Source organism: Dipodomys spectabilis, unplaced genomic scaffold (assembly GCF_019054845.1).
Source record: "Dipodomys spectabilis isolate Male_0828 unplaced genomic scaffold, ASM1905484v1 ptg000108l, whole genome shotgun sequence".
NCBI classification, from domain to species: Eukaryota; Metazoa; Chordata; class Mammalia; order Rodentia; family Heteromyidae; genus Dipodomys; species Dipodomys spectabilis.
Window position 1 is genome coordinate 16139747 of NW_024870785.1, and position 25966 is coordinate 16165712.

Genomic DNA, 25966 nt, shown 5'->3' on the forward strand with positions numbered 1-25966 from the left:
CCCTAGGTCTAACTGTCAAAAGAAGCTCAAACCCGGAGCTGATTTATCAAATTCCTCTTGTGATTTGAATATTAAACTTCTTTTTTGTTGTTGTTGCCAGTCCTGGGACTTTGAACTCAGGGCCTTCAGCACTATCCCTGAGCTTTTTTGCTCAAGGCTAGCACTCTAACACTCGAACCTCAGCTCCACTTCTGGTTTTTTTGGTAGTTAATTGGAGATAAGGGTCTCACAGACTTTCCTGCCCAGGCTGGTTTTGAACTGTGATACTCACATCTCAGCCTCCTGAGTAGCTAGGATTATGGATGTGAGCCACCAGCACCAGGCTGAATATTAAATTTCTTAAAGGGTCAGACTTGAAACTCCTTCTTGACCAGTTAATGTAACACACACATTTGTCCTCATTTGTAAAACATCTTTTTCTGGCAGTGTGCACCCAACCCAATAGCCTGGCTGAGATTGCAGTAAGGAGCGATGTTCGCTTGCAACAGTGAATCACAGTACTTTCTGTGGCTTTGCAAAAGCCACAACCCACAGAGAACATCTCAGCACTCAGAACACAGCTCAACAGCAGTTAGTTTTTTTCCTTCTTTAATTTAAAATGTGTGCTTAGATGCGTGCCATTCTTGCTGAACAATCAATTTGCATGACATTAAATTAACATAGTAATGGACGGCTATAAAATTACATACTTGGAGCATGAAATCTAATGATGAAATAATCGGTAGGTAGTAGGAGTACCAATTCTGACACGAATATCACACAATCAGTAAATCAACTCAATAATAAAGAATAACTTGATGAGTCCCATTTCTCCAGCAATGATGTTGATAAAGAAGCATGTAAATTGATAAGTTATTATCAGTATAGCTTAAACACCCAGGAAAGAGACATACAAAGAGTTGTTGACTTGAATCATATGCCTAGCCACAATGGATTTTTCCAGGCGTCATTTATAACTGAGTGATTTGGGGAAATTTAATATGACATCACTGTGGGGTGTGTGTGTGTGTGTGTGTGTGTGTGTGTGTGTGTGTGTGTGTGTGTGTGTGTGTGTGTGTGTGTGTGTGTGTGTGTGTGTGTGCGTGCGTGCATATATTCAAGGCCTCATTCTTGTTTTCTTTTTCTTGAAGGCTGGAGCTCGTGTGTGTGTGTGTGTGTGTGTGTGTGTGTGTGTGTGTGTGTGTGTGTGTGTGTGCGTGCGTGCATATATTCAAGGCCTCATTCTTGTTTTCTTTTTCTTGAAGGCTGGAGCTCTACCACTTGAACCATAGCTCCATTTTTGCCTTTTCGGTGGTTAATTATAGATTTAAATCTTATGTACTTTCCTGCCTGGGCTGGCTTTGAAACTCAATCCTCAGATCTCAGTTTCCTGAGTAGCTAGGATTACAGGCCTGAGACACTAGCACTCAACCCTTTTGCTTCATTTCTGACAGGCTGTTTCTCTATCACTGGTTTTTTATGATTTTTAAAAAAAAAGAGAAAAGAAAAAGCTAAGTCACATGCTTGGAATAGAATCAACACAAAGGTGGCAAAGTTCTTGGTAATCCAAGAAAAGTGAGAAACATATGTATTTGGTACTTAAGATTCATTTGGGTTTTTAAATTAAACAACACGATTTATTTTTACTTGTTTTTTTCCCTCTCTCTAATTATCTATGTGCATGAGACACTTTTTTTTCTTTTTAAAAAGAAGTACTTTAAAAAGTGACTCACATAGACGTGGGATGGAGTTAGATGGTGCCGGGTATGCTGAATGGTGTTATGAATAAAAATTTTCAGACAGCAGACTTGATACATAGAAAAACTTAACGGCTTCGGGTTAGCTGTCATTTCCCTGGGTGGAAAGGACTAATCTGAAATCTCAAGACACACAACTTGCTTGTTTCAGGCATGGATCTCTTAGAAATCCTTTGACACAAGTGGGTGAGCTTTTATACTGCAAGGAATCCAAGACCCTATCCCATAACACTGGCAAAAAGTTTGCAGCCCACACGCAGAGAAGCTCAAGCACAATACACAGAGGGTCTTGTTTCGCATGGTCTAGACTATTCAGTGGGATAGTCTCATAGCCTGAGATGTTATAAAATGATCTGGTAGATGATGTTTAGACCAAAAATTTTGAAAAAAAAAAGTTCTGCAAATGCTAGACTCAATAAAGTTGAAAGGTTTCTCTTTGGGTTTTTGTTGTTAGTGGTGGTGGTGGGTTTTGCGCTGGTGTTAAGGCTTGGGTACTAGTACTCTGCTACTTGAGCCATATCTCCACCTCCAGCTTTTTGCTGGTTAACTGGAGATGAGAGCCTCATAAACTTGCCTGCCTAGGCTGGCTTCCAACCATTACCCTCAGACTCAGCCTCCTAAGTAGTTAGGATTGTAGGCATAAGCAGTAACAACTAGCCTCTGTTTCTACCATTTGAGTGGCCATTTTTTAAAAAAATTATCCTTCTTCTTTCCTTCACCTTTCTCTCCCTATCTTTTCTTGGTAGAACTAGGCTTTGAACTCAGGGCCTTGTACTTCCTACGCAGGGATTCTACCACTTGAGCTACACCTCCAACCCCTCTTTTATTTTAGTTATTTTTCAGATAGCATCTTGCGTTTTTGCCTGGGCTAGCCCCACAGCACAATCCTTCTGATTGTTACTTTCTCTGTTAGCTGAGATTACAGGCATGACCCACCAGGCCTAGCTTTAGTCTAAGGAACGGAATCCAAAAGTAGAGTACAAGACAACATTCACTGATTGTCTTGCCCTGAGGGATACCATAATTTTGCCAAACATGAGCTAAAGAAAGTCTAAGATGTAATAAGAATAAAAAATAAATCATTCATTCACATACATGCATGCACACACCTGCGTGCGTGCATGCACAAATTAAAATAGGCTCTCCCTAAAAGCTTTCTCCAAAATTCTAGTCCTCTTCCCCAGGTTTCCTTTAAAAAATATAATTAAAGAAATTGGCCTGCAAAGAACTGCTACCTGATCAGAAGCTCTGGAGCTGGAGAACACCAGTTGGCACTTCCCAGACTTCATTTGCACATTCTCAGTGGTACTGCTATAAATGTAACCACCAAGATGCACATGCATTCACAGTACACCGAATGTACAATGTTGAACTTACTTTTCCAGAGAGAAAAATCTCCCTTCCATATGTGGAGTACCTCATTGTACCCATGTCTGCTCCCTTCCACAATTGCAAAAGCACCAGAAGAAATGTTAGATCTTGCTTTATGTTACTTGCTTTATGGTTTGTTGTTGTTGTTGTTATTTTGTGCTGGTCCTGGGGCTTGAATTTAGGGCCTGGGTGCTGTCCCTGAGCTTTGTTGCTCAAGGCTAGCACTCTAACACTTGAGCCACAGCTCCACTTCTAGATTTTTGGTGGTTAATTAGAGATAAGAGTCTCATGGCCTTTCCAGTCCAGTCTGGCTTCAAATGGTGATCCTCAGATCTCAGCCTTCTTAGTTGCTAGTATTACAGGTGTGAGCTATTGGCCCTCAGCTGGGTACTTTTAAAGTGGACTAAGAAATTATGTTGCCTGACAAACAAGGCCATCTTGTACTGTCTCAGTGTGCTTAATTCCTAACCCCTTGTGGAAAATTCTACTCCTACTTAAAAATTCAGTCTTAACTCCAACTCCTTTAACAAATGCGTTATGATGGTCCCTCCTAATTGGGTATATCCCTGTCACGGTTTTGTGCTTCAATTCCTTTAATAATGTCTGGATCCCCAGCAAGACAACCAGGACAGATTAAGTTCTAATGCTGAACAGAAGAGATGAGAAAGATCTGACCTATGAGAGAAAAATTGCAGAAGTAGAGAACCATGGGGGACCCCAAAGTCATGGCAAGGAATCACCAGTGTGGGGGTTACATATGGGAGCAAAGAAAATTCAGAGCACAAGATACTTGCCTTGTGAATGTTTTGCCAGGGCCAGCTCTCTGCCTGGACTTCAACACTGGCACTCTGGGGAGGCAAGAAGAGGAAAGGAAGAGGAAGAAACTACTGTATATTCATAGTGGAGGCATATTTTTAGTCTTGTGGGGGTTTCTTGGTTTTTTTTTTCCTTTTGACATGTGAGCTGCCAACACAAAATACTCTAAACAACCTTCCTAACTCTCTCAAACCAAATAAATAAATGACAAGGGAGGTTGCTGAAAACTATGACAAGCAGCTTGTCAAGAAAGCTGTTCTTCACAAGAGAAACCTCTCTCAGAACCCGAACTCCTACCCACTTCCATTCTATTTGCAGTAGCTTATCTGTTAGTATCACAATTGGAAAGTGCAAATTGGATTCCATACTCCACCCAAAAAAATTTTTTTTTTTTTTTTGGTCGTGGGTCCTGAACTCTGGGCCTAGGCTGTCCCTGAGCTCTTCAGCTCAAGGTGAGCGCTCTACCACTTGAGCCACAGTGCTACTTCCCGTTTTCTGGTGGTTAACTGGAGGGAGATAAGAATCTTACAGACCGTCATGCCCAAGCTGGCTTTGATCTATGATCCTCAGGTCTCAGCCTCCGGAATATCTAGGATTACAGGCATGAGCCACTGGTACCCAGCTCTCTTGTATTTTTAAACCCCAAATCTGATCAAGTAGTTCTGTATACTTTTACAGAATGCTGGGTTCATATTTCAGAACTCTGTTTATTGGGTTTAAAAGCTAGTGTAATATTGTAGAACTACCTTCTAACTACAAATAACTACCTCATCCATTCCATTTTCAACCTATTATACTGAGAGAATTTTTTTTTTTTGGTTGGTCGTGGGGCTTGAACTCTGGACTTGGGCACTGTCCTTGTGCTCTTCAGCTCAAGGCGAGTGCTCTACCACTTGAGCCACAGCACCACTTCCGGTTTTCTAGTGGTTTATTGGAGGTAAGAGTCTCACAGACTTTGCTGCCCAGGCTGCCTTTGAACGAGAATTTTTTTTTTAATGACTGGTTAACTGTGGAATCAAAGTAGAATTTGAGGAATTTATTGGGATAATCTGTGACTGAAATCATTTCAAGCCAATAAACATGTCATTATGTAATCTTCTGCCCTATTCAAAGCCCAAGACAACTGCTCAGGACTAGCAGAGAAAGACTAGGAAAGCAAAAGAAAACTTAAAATACAGTTTTTAAAAAGTTCCAACTTAATAGCATGACAAAAGGAAGAGTGAAAATAGATTTTTTTTAACTGAAGGCTTGTTATCTAGATACTCAGGGTGCTGAAATCTGAGGGTCAAAATTAGAAGTTAGCCCAGGCAGAAAAAGTATATGAAACTGCTATCTCCAATTAACCACCAAAATACTAAAAAGTGGAGCTGCAGCTCAAGTGGTAGAGCACTAGTCTTGAATGAAAAACCTGAAGGGCAGCAACCAGGCCAAGTTCAAGCCTCAGTACCAGCACAAAAATACACACACACACACACACACACACACACACACACACACACACACACACACACGCACACACACACTTAATTTTCTTTTTTCTTTTGGCCAGTCATGGGGCTTGAACTCAGGCCTGGGTGCTATCCCAGAGCTCCTTTTTGCTCAAAGCTAGCATTCTACCACTTTGAGCCACAGTGCCACTTCCGGTTTTCTGGTGGCTAATTGGAGGTAAGAGTCTCATGGGGACTTTCCTGCCCAGGTTGGCTTTGAACTGTAATCCTCAGATCATGAGAAAGGTAGGATTATGGGCGTGAGCCATCAGTGCCTGGCTCTTACATAAAACGTAGTTTTTAACTTAGTTATTAACATAGTTACAAATTGTAGAAAATACCTTAGAAACACTTGGTTTAATGAGCCATCATCTCCAGGGGTATAAGATGGCAGAGACCGAATCAATGGTATTATGGCTTGATTTTTTTTTTTTTTTTTTACAAGGGTAAGGGTTTAATCCCACCCATCACAGCCAGTTTTAGAAACACAGCTCCATCAAATACACTTAAAACTCATGAGCCTTCTTGGTAGGTCACTAGCTAACCTACTACTTTGCTTTACCCTACAAACACAAAGAGGAACCTTTGATAGCTTGAGTTAGACCAATGGCTTCTTAGCAGAAAGCTGCCACTCAAAGGCCAGGAGGCTTTGACTGGAAAGTAGCCTCCTGCAGGTAAATGGCACGGAGGTGGACACTGGGCTAAGTGGGAAGGAAGAAGAACAAAAGGCTCAACACTGGATGACCCCAAAGAAAAGTCCGAAAGAAAGGAGCCGAAAGAGAACAAAGATAGCCTTCATCCTTTTTACACTTTGCCCCACGAGTACTGTGTGGGTATTTAAAAATTCACAACTCCTGACTATCTTCAAACTAGATAATTTATAAACTTGTTGCTATTGTTGTTACTTTAATCTGCAAACATTTTTTTCTTCCCTATAGATTTCCGGAATGTTTAGCAAAATCCCGCAGCTTCTGGTCTTCGCTCAGCATTCACCCGCCTGTTTCTTGGTCTTCTGACATCTCTCTCATTTCCTCTCCCTCCTTCCATTTTCAGCTTCAGTAGGAGAGATCTATCCTGACAATTAACACCTCAAACTCATCAAAATTTTCCTCTACAAACATAGAAGGAAACACTGATAAAGACACGAGCAATAAGCTATTGCACCATGACTCATACTGAAATGCTTAAATATGTATTTAAGGAAGAAAGCTTCCAAGGTATTTTCCCCAAAACAGTTACAGTGCTGACTTCAAACATGACAAAAAATAACTCAAGAATGAAAATCTTGACATAAAAAATATTAACTGACATAAAAAATATTAACTCTGCCAGGCATCCGTAGCTCATGCCTGTAATCCTAGCTACTCGAGAAGCTGAGATCTGAAGATCACGGTTCAAAGCTAGCTCAAGTAGTAAAGTCCTTGAGACTTATCTCCCATTCATTACTCAAAAAAGCTGAAGTAGAGCTGTGCCTCAAGTAGTAGAGTGCTAGCCTTGAGTGAAAAAGTTAAGAAACAGCACCTGAGCCCCAAGCTCAGGACCATCATTTTAAAAAATGAATAAATAAATAACTAAATAGCTCAAACATAGAAAATAGAATCTGAATGCACAAGTACAATAGTAGAAACACCATCCCACAGCAAAATAGGTTAATTATAGAGATAATAGGAACAAGAACAGAAATTTTCCTTCTATAATTCATAGTGCCAGTAAAAAGGAAACAAACCTGTATGATTTGGCCATAGATGCTTAAAAAAAATGCATTTGATAAAAAGCACAACTCACTCTATTAGGAAACTCTTAATAAAACAGAACTCTAAAAATACTCTTTAATATGGGCAACACATAAGTAAAATCTTAATGCTAAAGGCCAAATCACACTTAATGTTGCCCCATAAGAAGATAGATACGAATGGCTGCCAAGGGTCCAGGGCCCATGCCTACAATCCTAAGTACTTATGAGGATGAGATATGAAAATCTGGGTTCAAAACCAGCCTGAGCAAGATAAAGCCAAGAGACTCTTATCTCCCATTTAAACCAGCAAAACTCCAGAAGTAGAGGTATAGTTCAAGGGGAAGAGCACCAGACTTAAAAGTTAAAAAACATAAGGCCCTGAGTTCAAGTCCCATCACAGGCACAGGCACAGGCACACACGTGCATGCATACATACACATACACACACACACACACACACACACACACACACACACCAATTCTCACTACCAATACTATATAATTTTACACTTTCCAATTAGTACCACTTAATGCAATTAGGAGACTGTCACAAATCGTAAAAATTGGAAATAAGAAATACCATTATTTTTGTAGATGACGCATGTATGTACCTAGCAAACTGGAGAGGGAGAAATAAGGAAGAAATAAGGTTGAGGATTATAAACTAATATTCAAAACCAGCTCTTCTTATATAAACAAAAGCCCATTAAACATACAGAAAAAAGACACTATTTACAAATTTAAAAATTGGAAGAAACACACAATTCACAAAAACATTTAAAATCCTACAGAGACACATTTAAAAAATAATTAAGTAATAAAAAGACATAGGTTGTTCCTGGATGGAAAGACTCTTTGGAAATATGCAACTTCCGACCATAAATTAAACATGATCCCAATAAAAATGCCAACAAGAATGTTGTAGAACTTGGGAACTCAATTCTAAAAGGCACATGAAATATTAACCTATGAGCATTGCTAAGAAAATTTTGAAATATAGAGTTATTAACCCTACAGGATATTAAAACATAGTATAAAGCTAAAGTAATTAGAATAGTTTGTTACTAGCAAAGCAACAGCCAGGAAAGAAAAAAAAGTGGATAAAAAGAAATGGTTCTGAAATAGACATAATAAACACATAGAAATTTATTATATAATAAAGATGGCATTTCAGATGAGGGAAAGAGATAAATGATCTAATAAATATGTTTACAATTGGCCAGTCACATGGGGAAACATAATGTCTCCATTCTCATGTCCTACATTGAAATAAATACCAAATGGCTCCAAATTTTATATTAAATGAAAAACAAGGGCAAGTTTTAAAAAAACACACAAATAATCTAAAGATGAGGACAACTTGGGTAGTAAGAGATAAGAGACAAAAACTGAATGTTATCAATTAACAGATAAAATAGGAGAGAGAAAAAATGCAATTATGTTTGAAACTTTCAAAAGGCAAAAAATACCAAAAACAAAATGACTTGCAAAACAGTTATACATTGGTAAATTAAAATCAATGCTATAATTTCCATTTTCAAGACCATAGAAATGGTAGCTGTCAAATGTTTTCCTCTACCTTAGGAGGGTAAATTTCAGTCTGGATGTGATGGGTCATGCCTGTAATCCTAGCTATACTGGAGGTTTAGCCAAGGATTGTAGTCTGCCAGACTGGAGGAAATCATCACACACACACACACACACACACACACACACACACACACACACACACACACACACACACACACACACACACACACACACACACACACACACACACACACACACACACACACACACACACCAAGCAAAAAAGTTGGAGGAGGGGAAGGAAAGAAGAGAAGAGAAAAGGAAGAGGAGGAGGGAATGTGGCAGAAATGGTGGTAGAGTACTTGCCTAGCAAGTGTAAGGTTCAGAGTTCAAACCTTGACCCCAAAATACAAAAATATCCATTGTAACCTGCCTATTGCCTCCTTTTGAGTATACTCCAATTTGCTCATGAGCCTTTTGCTAAAATATGTATTCAAATGTTTTTTTTTTCTTTCATGCGATTGTTTCTAACACATTTATAAGATTATTTCTTTGTTGCTTTGTATGTCCCTCCCCCACAGTATAACCCCTGCTTTCACTGTATTTGATGTCTGTATATTTGTGGAGGGGAAGGGAAAAACCAAATCGTTTAAATAGGGATACAGGTGGACCCATTGCAACAATGAGATGTACAAGTCGTTATGTTGAAAAATGAACTTTACAACTTTGGTGGGGGGGAGGGGGGGAGGGGGTAGTGGGGACTACTGGGTGGGGGTGCCGGGGGAGGATGGAAAGGGGAAACAAAGGAGGCTACAATGCTTGATAAGAAATGTACTCATTATCTTGCCCATGTAATTGTAACCCCTCTGTATAGTATTTTCACAATAAAAAAATAAAACAGACGAAATCACTACCCAAGACTTCATGGGGCTGCCATCTGAATGGTTAGAGGAAATGCACTGGGTAGATGACCTGAGCCATTGTTTTCCTTGTAATTATTAAACTCAAGGTTACATAAAGGAAGTCTATGTTAAAATCAACTATTTGAATCTATGGAGAGAAAGGAAAGCCACCAAATTTAGAGATTTAAAAAAAAAAATCAAGCTAGGTACTTACACATGTAATTCTAGCTACTCAGGAAGCTGAGATCTGAGGATACAGTTAAAAGTCAGCCTAGGCAGGAAAGTCCATGAGAGTCTTATCTCTAGTTAATCACCAAAAAAGCCAGAAGTAGCAGTGTGGCTCAAGTGGTAGAGCACCAGCCTTGAGCAAAAGAACTCAGGGATAATTCCCAGGCCCTGAGTTCAAGCCCTAGAACAGGTACCAAAAAATAAAAATGAAAAATAAAAAAGCAATCAAGCAGCAAGTAAAGAATACTTCTTTCAAATATTAGAACACTTTTATGTTTTTTCTTTCTTTTCTTTTTTTTTTTTTTTGCCAGTCCTTGAGCTTGAACTGTGTTCCTGGGCACTGTGCCTTAGCTTCTTTTTGTTAATGGCTAGCACTCTACCACTTGAGCCACAGTGCCACTTGTAGCTTTTTCTGCTTATGTGGTACTGAGGAATTAAACTCAGGGCTTCATGAATGCTAGGCAAGCCCTCTACCACTAGGCCATATTCCCAGCCCCACTTTTATTCTTGAGTGATGGGACAAGGATACTTGAGTGATTTTCTGAGAATCAGACAGATTGGTTTCCCAAATGAAAATGACCAATGCTACCAAAAATTAGATGTGAGCCAATGGCATGAACTGTTCTAAAAAAAATTTTTTTATTCATTTTTTTTTGTTAGGTTTTTAAAAAGAGGTAGCCGAGTAAGAACAGCACCACACACGTGGTATTCAGGTAAGGAGTAGGTTTATTCATCGTTCTGGCTGGCACCAGACCATCTTGGCCCTCCACGCGGTGGGGAAAGGCCTGAGAAAGAGAGAGAGCTGGGAAAGAGAGAGCTGGGGAAGGGAGAGAAAAGAGCTAGAAAAGAGAGAAAAGAGCTAGAAAAGAGAGTGTCTGGGAAAGGTGGGAAAGAGAGAGGTAGGAAAGAGAAGGGAGCTGGGAAAGAGAAGAGAAGGAAAGAGCTGAGAAAGAGCTAGAAAAGAGCAGAGAGAGCCTAAAAGAATTTTTTTTAAAACAACACTACTCAAATTCTAAGTATGATGATCAGTTGGAGACTGTACATCTAAGATGGTGTTATAGAGTTATTGCTGTTCAGAAGAAGGATATTATTATTGCTTCTGGTCCACTAACAATGTTTATTATTTCACCCAGACCTTTCAACAGAGATTGGTCTGTTTCTACTGCCTACCATCTGTTGTCTTCATGAAAAAAAAAAAAAAGTGACAGAAGTCCCTACCAGTTGCTCTTCCTCAGAAATGCCTCCACCACCCTCCCACCAAGAAATTCGCTAATTAATTGTTGCTGTTTTAAACCTCTAAGAAAGGGAACTGATTTAAATTTACTTCCCTGTCGCCAGTACCCACAGACATACCCATCAACTTCCATCTATAGTTGAACAGGGAAACAGTTCAGCAACAGTTAAAGACTAATTCCTTGGTCTTGTGTGTGTGTGTGTATGTGGTGTGTGTGTGTGCACACGCACCCGCACATTTACATAATTGATTTGCTAGATAATGCACTCTGCTTCCTTATTTAATAAACATGTTAATGATTTCAGACAATTATTCAAAACTGCCTACAAGTGTCTGCCTAAGACAAGAAAAGAAACAGCCCCCCCCCAAAAAAAATAATAATTAAAATGAAAATACACACCAAAAGGCACATACTTCATTCCACATCACCCAAGATATTAAGTCAATATGTCACCCTGTCACCAGTCACTCGCTACCTGCTGTTATACATTTATTCAAATTGTAATGTATTAGCTGAGGCTGAGACATTGGTGAGACACCCAAGCGAGCAAACACACCAAGTGAGAAAATAAACCCCGTGCTTTGTCAGTGTACAGGCAATGAAATGCGGCAGAGGAGGAAGAGAGACAATAAAGCAAGGGACACAAACAGAAGGTTGAAGCAGACGCTATCTCCAGCAAACTCTCTTCAGGCTATTCACAGTGGGGGACAGTTATGGAGGAACTAAATGGATTCCATTTCTTCTCCCACCCCTGAGTGCTTAAGAGTGAGCACCATGCAGGCCAACATCACAATAGATCCAATTTCTGGCAGATGTCTCATGCATGCTGGCCATTTCTGGGCTGTCTTATTTTATTCCTACGGAACTTTCACATGAGTCAAGGAAAAGCCACGGTTTGAATTGTCCTGAACTGCTGACATCTTCAAGCCCCCTCCTCACCCCTCTTGCAGGAGCCAGGCCTGTGCTGGACACATGATTTTGGTCCTCTATGTCTGTCTGAGCTTGAGTCTTCCAGCTCTGCTGGAAGTCAAGTTGTTCAGACAAGGCAAGTCCCAGACCCCTCCCTAACCCTCCAGAAAGGGAAAGGAAGACTGCCCAACAGGTACAACTAACTGCATGCTGAAGAAGCTTCCAGACTGTGCTAGAAGCTAGCTGATTCAGGGTCAGGAGATCCCAGTTCAATCTCTCCTAGAAGATAAGTTGGAGGCAAAAAAGCAGGAGGGGGGCAGGGGGGAGGTAGTGGAATTGCTTTCTACCAGTAAGCACTCCTGCTAAAAAACGATACAAAAAGATGAGAAGGAAAAACAAAAACAAAAAAAGATGCTCTTCAACAAGTGACACTAGCTTTGAACTTTTAAGCTCTCCATCCATGACCTCAAAGGAGTATGTATGTATATGTGTGTGTGTGTGTGTGTGTGTGTGTGTGTGAGATCATTAGGTTTGTGACCTCTGATTTACTCTACAAGTCAATCTGTTCATGGCGTAGGTATCGTGTGAAGAAAATGGGCAGAAACATGGTGACAGTTAATTTAGCATCACTTTTCCAAAAAGGTCGTGGAATCTCCAGGGAGTTTAAACAAAGGGTGACCAAATACAACTGTCTTCCCAGCTAAGCTTTACCATGGCAGACCTTGGTTTTCAAGTGGCCTGAGGTCCCTGCAAATGGAGGTGTTCAGAAGCCAGCACTGGGCTCTTGACTTGTAGTTTATTAAATGGTCAACTATATATCATGGTCCACTAGACAACAAAAAGGTAACCATTTACCTGGGCCATGCCAATACCTCATTCACAGTCAAAAAGTCTCCCCCCAGTCTCAGAAAGCCAGCCAAGGCTTGGGGCACAATGGGTCTACTTCTATATAAGATTAACAAGAGCTGGAGGCATGGTTCAAGGGCTACGGTGAGTGACTTCTATATAATATTAACAAGAGCTGGAGGTATGGCTCAAGGACTAGAGTGAGTGACTGTTACCTAAGTTCAAGAGTTCAAACTCCAGTACCACCATATATATCATATACAATGTATGATATATAAAAATATATCAATATATATGACACATGAGATATATCATATATAATTATGTATAATGATTTATGACGATATATATCATTTGTTCTCTAAGATATAAAATATACGAGCTATAAGATATATACATATATAACATAAATACGTACCACACACACATATACATATACTAACAAAGACCTAAACAATAAGTTCACTTAAACCACATTTCCTCTCCAAAAAGGAAGAACAATATAAGCAAACCTGGCAGGGAGAAATTTACTTAACATTGTTAAATAGCATGCCCACAATTCCATGGCCAGTTCATTCTGGTCAGGAAGTGAAGTGTTCAGTATTATTAAGAGGTCCTTATAAAGCTACACAGAAGTTAATTAAAAATAATAATGGGATCAGACCGATCTGACTCGCCCAGGATGAAAGGGGGCCCCCGATGATCTTTTACATAAGCAAAACAACGACAAATCCACCCAGGTGACTTGTTTTGAAAGCTGAGGACATGAGGAGCTTGTGGCCACTGCACACAGGAAGTACGGGGCCTGAGAGGGGAGAGCAGTTGTAGTCCAGGCACTCCTGTGATGGGAGCTCCCTTTCTGTCTCTGCTGGGGCTCCCTGTCAGGCAGTTAGCTCCCTCTGATGCGTCCAGCCAGCCAATGAACAGAAGCTACATCTGAGCTTCCAGATACTGACATGTGACTTGCATAAGGAAATGTAATCCTGTTATCAGGACCTTCATTCATCACCTTTCTGTTCCGTCTGCAAAAGAGGCAGATGTACCATGGTCCACCATGATCATTCAAGTTTCTGAAGACCTACAGGGTCCATAAGAGGAATCTGGATTATCATCTCCTCCCATTTCTCTCTGTGCTCAGAAACAGCCTCAGTGGTGTTTCCTGTTTGTTTTTACCTAGCAAGAAATCTTGTCCTGAAATCCTGACACCCTCACCCCCAAGGGCTTCCTTCTCTTCTCCAGCTGGTCATCAAAGGACCCCACCACCACAGGCAGTAGGATGAATGCTAAAAAAGATGTCATTCTCTCTCAATCATTTCCTTTCTATTTATTCATTGCCTTTCCTACCACCCCACATACCAGAGAGGATTTCAGGAAGTTTACATTTACGGCACAATCATGCTGAGGATAAGAGAACAAGAAGAACAAGAAGCAGCCAGACACTGATGGCTCATGCCTAGCTACTCAGGAGGCTGAGATCTGAGGATGGAAGCTCAAAGCCAGCCCAGGCAGGAAAGTCCATGAGACTTATCTCCAATTAACCACCAGAAAACTGGAAGTAGTGCTGTGGCTCAAGTAGATCTCAGGGATAGCACCCAGGTCTTAAGTTCAAGCCCCACAACCAAAACAAACAAACAAAAAAAAACCCAAGAAGGTAGTAACCTCATCATGATTAATGTCGCAGCCAAGATTCCACGTGAACACTAGCCAGGTGCTTCTGTGAAGTCATACTCCCATGCAAAATACTAATAAACCAGGAGCTACCTCTTTCTTCTGGTTGTCAGAAACAACAACATACACTCAAGCAAAACTCTTAAGTACCCTGACATTGCCTTGGGAAGGTTCTAAATCACTGTATAATAGCTACCATTTCCTCTCTTTCATGTCCATACATCTTTGCATGGTGTCGTGTTGTCTACCTTTTATTATTTGAGTACAGGAGAGTCCTGGGAGGCAGGAATTCTGATTTGATGCCAAACTCTGAGCTTAGCCATAGCTAGCCAGGGATCTGTGGGTGGGGTAGCCAGACCTTTCCAAAGAAAATGGAAGTCAGGTGCCAAAAAATAGGTATTTATGTATAGATAGATAAATAGGTAGATGTAGGTAGGTAGGGAGATGACAGTCAGACAAACAGACACACAGATATAGGAAAAAAAAAACTGTTAGAAAATTATATATGAAACATTGACTGGCCCCATGTATTTGTCCTTCTTTGACCCTCATAAAGCTCCAAAATGGGAAGCAAATTTTGTATAGGCCATGTATTCTTACAAACAAGACCATCTCATCAATTTGGCCTATAGTCTATGACCATGTTCAAAACTCCCTGTACTAACACAATTATGTATAACAACCATCCTTTAAACATACAGTCAAAAGAAAACATCCCTAATGAAACACAATTTCAAATGAGAGTTAAATCTGTCTCCTAGACCAAAATACAGAAAAAGGCCCTTGCTTATATTTTTAAACTTCATGTGACTTATTTAAAGATTCAAGGTTTTCACTGAGAGGAGACATAGATGACTAAACTTTCATTTAGGCTAAATAGTAATTCAGGCAGAATTCTGGTACATTTGGATTCCTCTCAATATTCTTCATTGCAATCTATAGAAACTAATTTGACCAAGGAAAACCATACTTTTGCTTTTGTTCTAGTAGAGGCCAATGGTTTGAAAAAAAAAAACAATAAATGGGGGTTTGTGGTAAAATTTCCATTTTTCTACTTTCTAAGCAGACATTTGTAATGATTACACTGATTTAGCTGACCTTTATTCCATTATTCCTTTTATTTACTTGCACTGATTTAAACAGAACTATGCCTACCCACAGAGGTTTTACATGCTAAGAAGGAACAACTATACTGACCAGCCATGCATTACTCTAGCTGGGATGGCAGGCAGCTCAGTGGTACAAATGCTGCCAGTTCTTACCCAGTGTGCCCAGTGGACAGCACCCACAGATCATGAGCATTCTTTTCCTTTAAGACCAAATTTGTTCTTAGATTTCTTTACAACACAGTAAGACAAGCAGTGAGACCAACTGGCAGTGCATGAGCCATAAAGCTTGTATACTCTGTGAAGTCATCCAACCCCCATGTAGAGATGGCATCACCCTCCAAGTTGGATAAGATGAGCAGTAGTTAAGTACAGAGCTAGGACTCCACCCTGAACTTCAATGTCCCAATTGATGGCTCGCCCACTAGACATCAAGTGCAGTGTCAAGATTTAATAAGGCACTGTTGGCTAACACCTGTAATCCTAGCTACTCAAAAGGCCGAGATCTGAAGCCAGCCCAGGAAGGAAAGTCCAATTAACCAGCCAAAAGCCAGAAGCAGGACTGTGGCTCAAGTGGTAGAGTGCTAGTCTTGAGTGAAAAAGCTAAGGGACAGCACCCAGGCCTTGAGTTCAAGCCCCACTACTGGTGTGTGTAATAATAAGTCACTAAATAAACTGTGCAAACAATCGATGTTCCCTTTTGCTCTTCACACCTTCTCCTTTCCTTTGGGAGAGACTTCTCTAAAACAAAGTTTTTAATCATATCAAGTCATGCTATTTGAGTACCAAATAAAGTTTAAAAGGCAAATAAACACATTGAAACTCACCCCCCTCCATTCAAATCTACTGGATCATTCCATTACACTACATTTCCTGACTAGTGATCCAAGTTTAATTCCATAGGATTGAGGACTGCTATTGGAGACCAGTTACATCAGAAATCGCAGATTCCCTTCTCTGAATGTGGGGACCCTAGCGCCCCCGTGGGAGCTATTTCTGGGTGTAGAGAGAGAGCATGAATAGAAGGTGTACATGGAGTAGGCCTGAGGCCAGCGGAGAACTGCTGGTTTGTGTGATTGCCTTATCTTGTGTTTGACTAAAGACACAGGATTCTGAGATTTGACATTCCTGTCAAAAGTCAGGAAGAGTGCTTGGGTGTACTTATCTGTGTCCTGATAACAGGGTGCCTACCCTTGGAGTGTGCCAAAACTGCTCCAAACTGATGTATACTCTGTGACCCATCCAAAGCAGAGAATGGAGGAGATTCTTAAGTTTAATCAAGTCTGTCGATGAAACTCATTCCCCACCCTTCATGGCGATATATATACAATATATGAATATATACATATATGAATATATATGAATATATGTACATATGAATATATGTGTATATGTAATATATGTGAATATATACACATATATAGATTAACATATACACATCTATGAATATGTATATATATATGGTTTATGTATATATAAAGATGAATATATACATGTATGTATGTCTGAATATCATTGCATGAGTAATCCTTTTTATTCTGTCATAGTATCTGCTGGATAATAGGCACCTGAGTACCATCATTTTCATCTACTATATAAGAAATTTCCAAGCTCTGACCTCTTCCACCCTCTTTGATGCCAAAATTGATCACCTACTTAACACTGATGAATGCCTTCTGTAAGCAGAGCCCAGTGATAGAAGCAAGGTGAAAGCCAGAAGCACCCTGCTGGGTTCTGCGGTCCAGTGCTATGCTCACCACTGCATATAGATGTGTCTAATCCTCATACTAGGTCACCAAGTACCAGCTTCACTTCAGTGTTGGGAAAAAGAATTGTGAGTCTTTCTCCATCCAGCTAAAGAGCTTGGGAAAAACTCCAGGGCTATGTCACTTACAACAGCTCAAGAGTTTCTCTCCTCAAGACTCAAGACTAAAAATTAAGAAAATGAAACAAAGACTGCATTTCTCCCAGCTTTACTCCTTTCTAAATATCCTGATCAAGAATGATAAACCAAGAAAGACAGTTGCAGAAAAGTAAAGGTCATGAACACCTATTTCAAAAGGACATTCTGCCAAAGTCAACACTGAAAAACTCACATGCTCCTAGAGCATCCCAAATTGTACATTGGAAAAACAACTGAGCTTCTGCCCAAGGTTCAGTGATGAGAAGGTACTAACAGGAGGTAATGCTGGAAGACCCATGTCCAATGCATGACAGAAGAATCATTGTTTGCATGGCCAGTACTCACTCCTACACCAAGACATTTATTAGGAGCCAGGTTTAGTGGTTCACACTTATGGTCCCAGCTACATGGAAGGCAGAAATCAGGAGGGCTATACTTTCAGGACAAGAAGTTAGTAATAGCCCACTGCAACCAATAGCTGAGTGGCAGCGTGCACCTGTCATCTAAGGGAAGCATACGTAGGAGGAACTGACAATCTACATTGGACCCAGAAAAAATGCATAATTTTACTAGATAAATCAAAAAGGACTAGAAACATACTTCAAATGGGTAGAGCACCTATCTAGCATTCATGATGCCCTAAGTTTCCATTCCAGCAACACTACAAAAATAAATATTAGGCTAGGCAACAGTGGCTGTAATCCTAGCTATTCGGGAGGCTAAGATCTTAGGATGGAAATGCGAAGCCAATCCAGGCAGGAAAAGTCTGTGAGACTCTTATCTCCAATTAAGCACCAAAAAAGTTGGAAGTGATGCTGTGGCTCAAATGGTCTAGTCGAGCACTAGCCTTGAGCAACAAAGCTCAGGGACAGTGTTCAGGACCTGAGTTCAAGTCCCAGGACTGTGTACATACACACACACATACACATACACAAGATATCAAGGAACTACTTCCTACCTCTAGGTTCAGCTAGGAAAATGCCAACACATAAACCAAACACAGAATAATGGAAGCATGAACAAAGAAAGTGCTGCTGTGAACCTTAGGGTTTACAACCCAGCTGACAATCAGGGGAAAAAAAAAATCCCAAGAGTACAGAGACAGCAGCCTCCCTGAGACTAGACCACAGGGGGAGGCTTAGGGAAGTTGGACTGTTCAGGAGCTGGGTCTAAAAGCCAACCTGGAAGATAGCATGAGAGGCCCAACTGCTACTGGGCTCCAGGGCTCTGATCTTCCTCCAGCCCGCAGACCAGTGAGAGGAGTTTTTGCTAATTACAATGGGAAAAGAGATATGGGTTATGACTAGCTCTGGCTGGATGGGGCCCAATACTTCCCAGAGAGAATTTTCTTCTCACAGCCTCCACATTCAGTGAGCAGCTGCTAACCCACTAGTGATGCCAAAGAGACTCACTGAGTCTGATGGCTGTTAATGGGCTTTATTACCTTGTTGACTACCTCAAACTCCAGTTACTAATTACAGGGCATTGACTTAAATGTTTGGCTATATAATTTTTGTTGTCGTTGTTAAGTGATTTGTATGATGGGGTTTTGGCATGTCATCCTCTAAATTTTCTTCTGGTTCTAAAACTCCCAGGATTCTCCTCTATAGCTACATGAATCAGTAATGACCTTGTGTAATGACCTTGTTTATTCTGGATGGTGGGTTTGTGTATGGGCTCCCTCTTCAGTTGCTAGGAACTCTTGGAAACAGAGGTATGCAAGATCACTCAATGACACTGAGGACCAGGCTAGCAGCCATATGGCATGTATTGATCTCTTCCTAGGTAACAGATTTTGGAAGACCAATCTACTTCTAGTAACTCAGACAACTTGCCTGCAGTGAGCTGACACAGCCTATTGACAAAAAGTGTTTGATTAGTGGATTTCCAATGCTTACAGCTCACACTTCTCACCAAAGTCTCCCTTTGGTTCTCCCCCATCCCCTAATTCCAAGGTGTTAACTTGCCCCCTTTTGACCTCACCTCATTTTGAACGTATTACTCTTTCACCTCTATTTGTGTGTGTGTGTGTGTGTGTGTGTGTGTGTTGTGTGTGTGTGTGTGTGTGTATGTGTGTGTGCATGCGTGCACATGCCCCAATATTGGGGCCTAAACTGAGGGCATTGGTGCTGTCCCTTAGCTTTCTTGCTCAAGGCTAGAGCTCTACTACTTGTGCCCCAAGTCCACATCCAAAGCCTGGGCTGGCTTTGAACTATGATTCCTCCCTTTCTGTGTAGCTAGGATTACAAGTGTGAGCCACCAATGCCCAGCTTGTTCTTTCTCCTCTTAACATAGCCTATTAATGAGATAAGAAAGGGGAAGAAAAGAAAAGGCCAAGACAGGCAAGATCTACAGGTGAGTTCCTTCCATGTTGACATACCAACTCCCCTCCCCAACATCCTGACCCCTTCACCGCCCCCTTCCAGCCCCCAGCTCCACTGATATCATCAACCAATTTGCTAACTTACAAGGCAGTTCTTGCTGACTCTTAGATCCATGATGTTTTCCAAGGTGAAAGAAAACTACAATTACTAAGAAACTGTGAGCCCCAGCACTCCATGACCAACCAAATGCCTGGGCAACAGGGCCAGGGAAGTCTCTGCAGTGGAAAGCATGATTCTCAGTCCCCTATCACCCCAAGTGTGGTGTGAACCATCTGTGGTTAAGAACAGCACAAATTCTACAGTCTCCAAATAACTGAGCTTTGCATCACACGTTACGGGGGATGCCATAAGCTCCTTTTGTAGCCTTGCAAGTATGTTTCTTCAAGTGGGAAAGGAAAGTACTGGAGCTGAGGCATCTGTGACATCTATGTCTGCTAAGTCTGAGTGTGTCCTGGGTGGAAATGTCATATCAGTTTTGGCAGAAATCACACGTTGACACATGGTAGTAATAATGGTTCTACCTCTGGCATTGGGAAAGGATTCTATCTTTGGGCAAATTCATGATATAGAGACTATGAAATCCCTGGCTGGAGATGGTGGAAGAAAATATATCTTTTTTCTTTTTTTCTTGTTGGTTGTGGGGCTTGAACTCTGGGCCCTCAGCTCTTCAGCTCAAGGCTGAGCACTCTACCACTTGAGCCACAGCACCACTTCCGTTTTTCTGGTGGTTTATGGAGATAAGAGTCTCACAGACTTTCTTGCCCGGGCTGGCTTTGAACTGCAATCCTTGGATCTCAGCCTCCTGAGTAGCTAGGATTACAGGCATGAGCCACCAGTGCCAGACAAAATGTATCTTTTGAAACATGCAAATCTGGGCTGGGAAGGTGGATAAGTGGTAGAGCGCTTGCCTTGCATGCCTGAGGCCCTGGGTTCGATTCCTCAGCACCACATAAGCAAAAAGAAAAAAAAGCCGGAAGTGGCGCTGTGGCTCAAGTGGTAGAGCACTAGCCTTGAGCTGAAGAGCTGAGGGACAGCGCCCGGGCCTAGAGTTCAGGCCCCACGACCAGACCCAAAAAAAAAAAAAAAAAGAAACATGTAAATCTTACACTTTAAAACCAGATAAATTCAAGAGAAAGCGTGGAAAGTGCTTCCAAGTGGGAAAAAGAAAAATGAGAGAAAGAAGAAGTTAGAAAGAGATAAAGAAAAAGTTACAGAATTAAGGGGAAGAAATAAAAAGAAAGTTGCAGAGCAAAACTGGAAATGTTGCTTGGTTTTCCCTCTTTTAATGAAAATCCTGGCTCTCTGGGGAACTGCAGCCTCAGGCCTGGGAAGATCTTTGGAAAAATTCTTGGACTCTTGAGACTGTTCAAATGGGAAAGATTAAGCAAAATACACTTGTGTGATGCTTGACAAATTGTCTCATCTTCAGCTGTGAGGGAAAGAAAAAAAAAATCATCATTTCCTCCAATAGCATTAATTATCCAACCACAGCAGAAACTTGACAAAAGCAGATGATGTGTTTAGAAAGAGCAAATGTGGTGAATCACTGGGGCCCAGATCCAAGGACTGAGATCCATCCCAAAGGCAACTTTCTCTTTACCCACCCACAAGGTGGAGGGAGACCCTGGCATTTTTAAACTAGCCAAAACAGGAATGGGCAAGTGTGCATTCCATTCTGGGCTCCGTGTTCTGGAAAACAGGGCCCATTACCCAGAGACAGATGCCATTGGATGTCTCGGAACCAACAGGCCAGGGTGTTAATCCAGCTGCAACTACTTATTCTCTCTGCACTCATGACTTTTCTGGAAGATATTCTCTACAACTTTTGCAGAAGAAAATCTCATGAGCCATTCAAAAGCCAAAGGACTGGTTCCCATTTGTTATTGAGAACCCAGCTCCCTTATCACTTCGCTTTCTTATTTTAAGAACATAAAGTAGAGGAAAAGAAGGAAAAACAGCAGGGGTGGAGGGTCAGGGTAGACGTCTAAAGATAGTTAAAAGACTTTATTCCTCTTACCATTTTTTTTTTTTTTACTAATTCTACCAGCTGTTTGTTTGTTATGCCAGTTTTGCAACTACTCCAATGCCAAGACAGCTGCCTGAGATAGCAGAATCCCTGAGCTGCTCCTTTTAAGCCAAAAGGAAGAAACAAAGGAAGTTTCTCTCCTCTATCCACAAGGCCAAAACCCCCTATAGCACATGAGTCATAACATAGCCCATGGAGTCCTCTCAACCTCTTTTTATTATCTTCCCCAGAGATGGGGGAGATGGCGCAAGAGAACACAGACCAGCAGGAATCTGTGGGAGTTACAACCAAACAGGAAACCCTAGACCCTAGGAGGCAGAGGCGGAGGAAAATTCTGGTAGCTATGACATGATTTAAAAAAAAAAAAAAAAAAAAAGCCACAATTTAGGCTAGGAAGATGCAATACAACCAAGGTTTGGAGCAATAAAGGAGGAGGAGGAGGAGGAGGAGGATATACATTCCACGCCTCTATTAAGTTTCCTTAAAGAATTTTTCCAGAATGGGAAATATGGACAGTGGCAAATTCAATTCCATACCATTTATCTTCTCCAAGGCCAGTAGAAGAAGCTGGGTCCTGCCAGAGCCTCTCTTTTTTCTAAATCACCCAAACAATAGTATAATCAATAAATCTTCAAGACAGAGGATAACTTATCTTTTTCCAAGCTGCAGAGAAACTCCAAATCCCCTACAGAGAGCATGTAACAAATCAAACGAAATAGTTAATTAAGTTAGCCTTTGGCACATGGAACTCGGCTCATTTTTGTGAGATAAATATAAATGACCAGACCCCAGTGTTTCACCCACACAGGAATGGATTGTAACATCTGAGAAAATTAGATGAGTTTGTTTTTAATTTAGTTATATGTGTATTTTCTTTTTAAAATTTCCTAAAAATTATTTTTATGTAGCTGCATGAAGGGATTTCAGGTCAACATATCAATTTTTTTTTTAATTTTATTTTATTTTATTTGAGAACATACTGTACAGAGGGGTTACAATTACATGGGCAGGATAATGCATACATTTCTTACCAAGCATTGCAGCCTCCTCCTTTGTTTACCCTTCACCTCCCTTCCCAGCCTCCCCCCTCCCCCCCCCCAATCATACCCCCCCTCCCCCACCCCAACGACATTGTAAAGCTGGTTTTGACATGACATTTTGTACTTCTCATTGTTGCAACAGGTCCACCTGAATCCTACTTGTTTGTCCCCGTCTCCTCCACATGTTATACTGACATCAAATATAGTGAAAGCGGGGGTTACACTTTGGGGGAGGGACATACAAAGCAACAAAGAAATAATCTTATAAATGCGTTAGAACACATGCATGAAAGAAACAAAAACATTAAAATACATATTTGAGGGTTCGTTTTCCTAACATCACATTCTCTGACTTTTTCCGCTTGACTCATACCTATACTAGATATTGCAAATAAGGGAAACCATGGGACCTATGTTTCTTTGGGCCTGGCTTACTTCACTTAATATAATTTTTTCCAAGCCTTTCCATTTCCTAACAAATGGGGAAATGTCATTCTTTCTGATGGAGGCATAGAATTCCATTGTGTATATATACCACATCTTCTTGATCCATTCATCTACTGAGGGGCATCTGGGTTGGTTCCATATCTTAGCTATCAACATATCAATTTATGAGTGCAATGCATCTTGGTCAGGGATGCCTCTCCTAAGCAAACCAAACTAGGGATAAATGTAGGCAATAACATGAATGAACAAATATATTTCTATATTGGGTGTGGCAAGTGCAGACCTGTAAGATGTTGGGAAGGTACAGTAATGCTTTTGTGTTTCATCTACAAACGAAAATGTCCATTGGTTCTAAAGGAGTAATTTGTGTAAACTAAGTGTGACAGTGAAGAGACAACCCAGTTGCACAGCTAAAATTACTGGGCACTGGTCATTTGTGCTACACAAACGACATACTTGATTCTCACAGCACTTATCCCATCTATCTCCAACAGCCAGGATTTAAGGGACATCCTTTCCCCCCTGTGCCAGGTGCTATAAAAAGTGCTGGGTATACACCCAGGAGAAATTTCTTGTGATCACTTTTACGCAAATCTCTCCCTCTAATGGATGTCTCTTTATGTCAACATGTGGCTAGCCCTAGCTTAGTGACAATCATATATCAGTTATTATTAGACTGTTAAGTAGGTAAGTTTAATGCATAATGGGATGAAGGAGGTTTGGGATCATCATTAACTGCCTCTGACCTATCAGTAAAATTCCACACTACATGGAACTGAAAAGCAACAGCTCAGGCCTCTTAAGTACGTGTATGTTCCTTGACAGGAGCCAAAGCCCAAGCCCTAGAGAGCTGGGGAAAACACAGTTGGATTTACAAAAGGACACGCCAAAGCCTAGCCTCAGCTGCACCATTGACTTGTAGAAAAACATACCAAATTTCTTCTCAGAAGAGAGTGATGTGACCACGATCCCAAACAGAGTGTGGATCACATGTCAGACCTGGATGCCAAGTCCTTGTCCACACGCTGTGGAACGAGCCATTCCATCCTGACAGATGTGAGCCCCAGAGTGCTTCAAGTGACAGCGTGGAGTTTTCCACTCCTCTGGGCTTTGGGCACATACATGATGATGTGACTTGGTTTAAAAGAAGGTGTGTGACAGTCTCCTCTTTCTATAAGTGGTGTCCCCACTTGAGATAGCCAGGATTTTTTTTTTTTAAAGCAAACCCTGGGTTCTCAGCTTCCTAGGACTGGGAGGGCTGCGAGTGGTGGGTCATCTGAAGCACGCAGTGAACCTAACCATCCCTCCTCTATGGGAGTTAGGTTGGCCAAAGCTAAGTACTTCTGTTGTCTGGATGGCTATGCAGCTCAGTACTTCCTGGGTAAATTATTATTATTATTTATTATGGAGTAAACAAGTTGGAAGATGGGAAGGCTGGAAAATGGAAGGGCTTCTTTCCCTATGGAGATGGAGGGTGAGTCACTTGGAAGCATATTCTAAGCCATTTCAAGGAGAGACACAGCGACGGACTGGGGGACTGAGCACTCTCAATGTTGCATTCGCATTCACATCAGCCTCTCCTCTCCAAACTAAGTGAAGCGCATGTGTTATTGCAGGATGGTCCCTCTTCAGATGCAACTTTACTCATTTCAGGACTAAGCCTGCAGTGATCTTTCAGTGTAGACTAACATACATAACTACAAAGCTAGGCATAGATACATATACAGCTAGATAGCTATAAATAAGGAATCCCAGAGCTGTGGATTCAGAAACCACCTCTTACCCTTTTGCTAATTGGAAAATAACCAGCTCTTAACAGATCCTCCTACACAAGATAAAAGGGGTGACTGGGCCCACATTTCTTCTCTGAATGAAAGGCCACACCCTCAGGGGCAGGTTTCCTCTCCTCAGGGAACAGCTGTGTTTTTCCTATTCACCCATCTCGTTAACTCAATGGCTTTAGATATTAAGCAGTCATTTAACCTAGGAGATAAAATTTAACACCAAACTTTTGCTTATTCTCCTCCCTACTGCCTACCAGTTTGTCACCTATAGCAGAGCCCTGGTTAAAAACTGGTTGTTATCAAGCTACTTGGGAGGCTGAGATCTAAAGATCTCAGTTCGAAGCCAGCCCAGGCAGAAAAGTCCATGAGATTCTTATCTCCAATTAACCATTAAAAAGCCTGAAGTGGAGCTGTGGCTCAAGTAGCAGAGCACCAGCCTTGAATGAAAAAGCTAAAGGACAGCGCCCAGGCCCTGAGTTTAAGCCCTAGTATCAGCATAAAAATAAACAAGCAAACAACAACAAAAACAAACCAGGTGGCTATTACATACAATTTCACCACAAATACCTGATCTGAATTCTAAGCAATTAGCAGAGAGGGTAACCTGCAAGATGCTAATATTTTTTTATAACCACAGAAAAAGATTGTCACGGAGGATATTTTCGTTCAAGAACATTTCCAATCGGGAAATGTAACATCATGTTCCAAAATATCACACTGCACTGCATTCATACCTCAGCTGTGGTTAATAACAGGCCTTCTGGGCGCCTACACCCCATTCTCCATGCGCAGGGGTGATGAGGCGTACTTTAC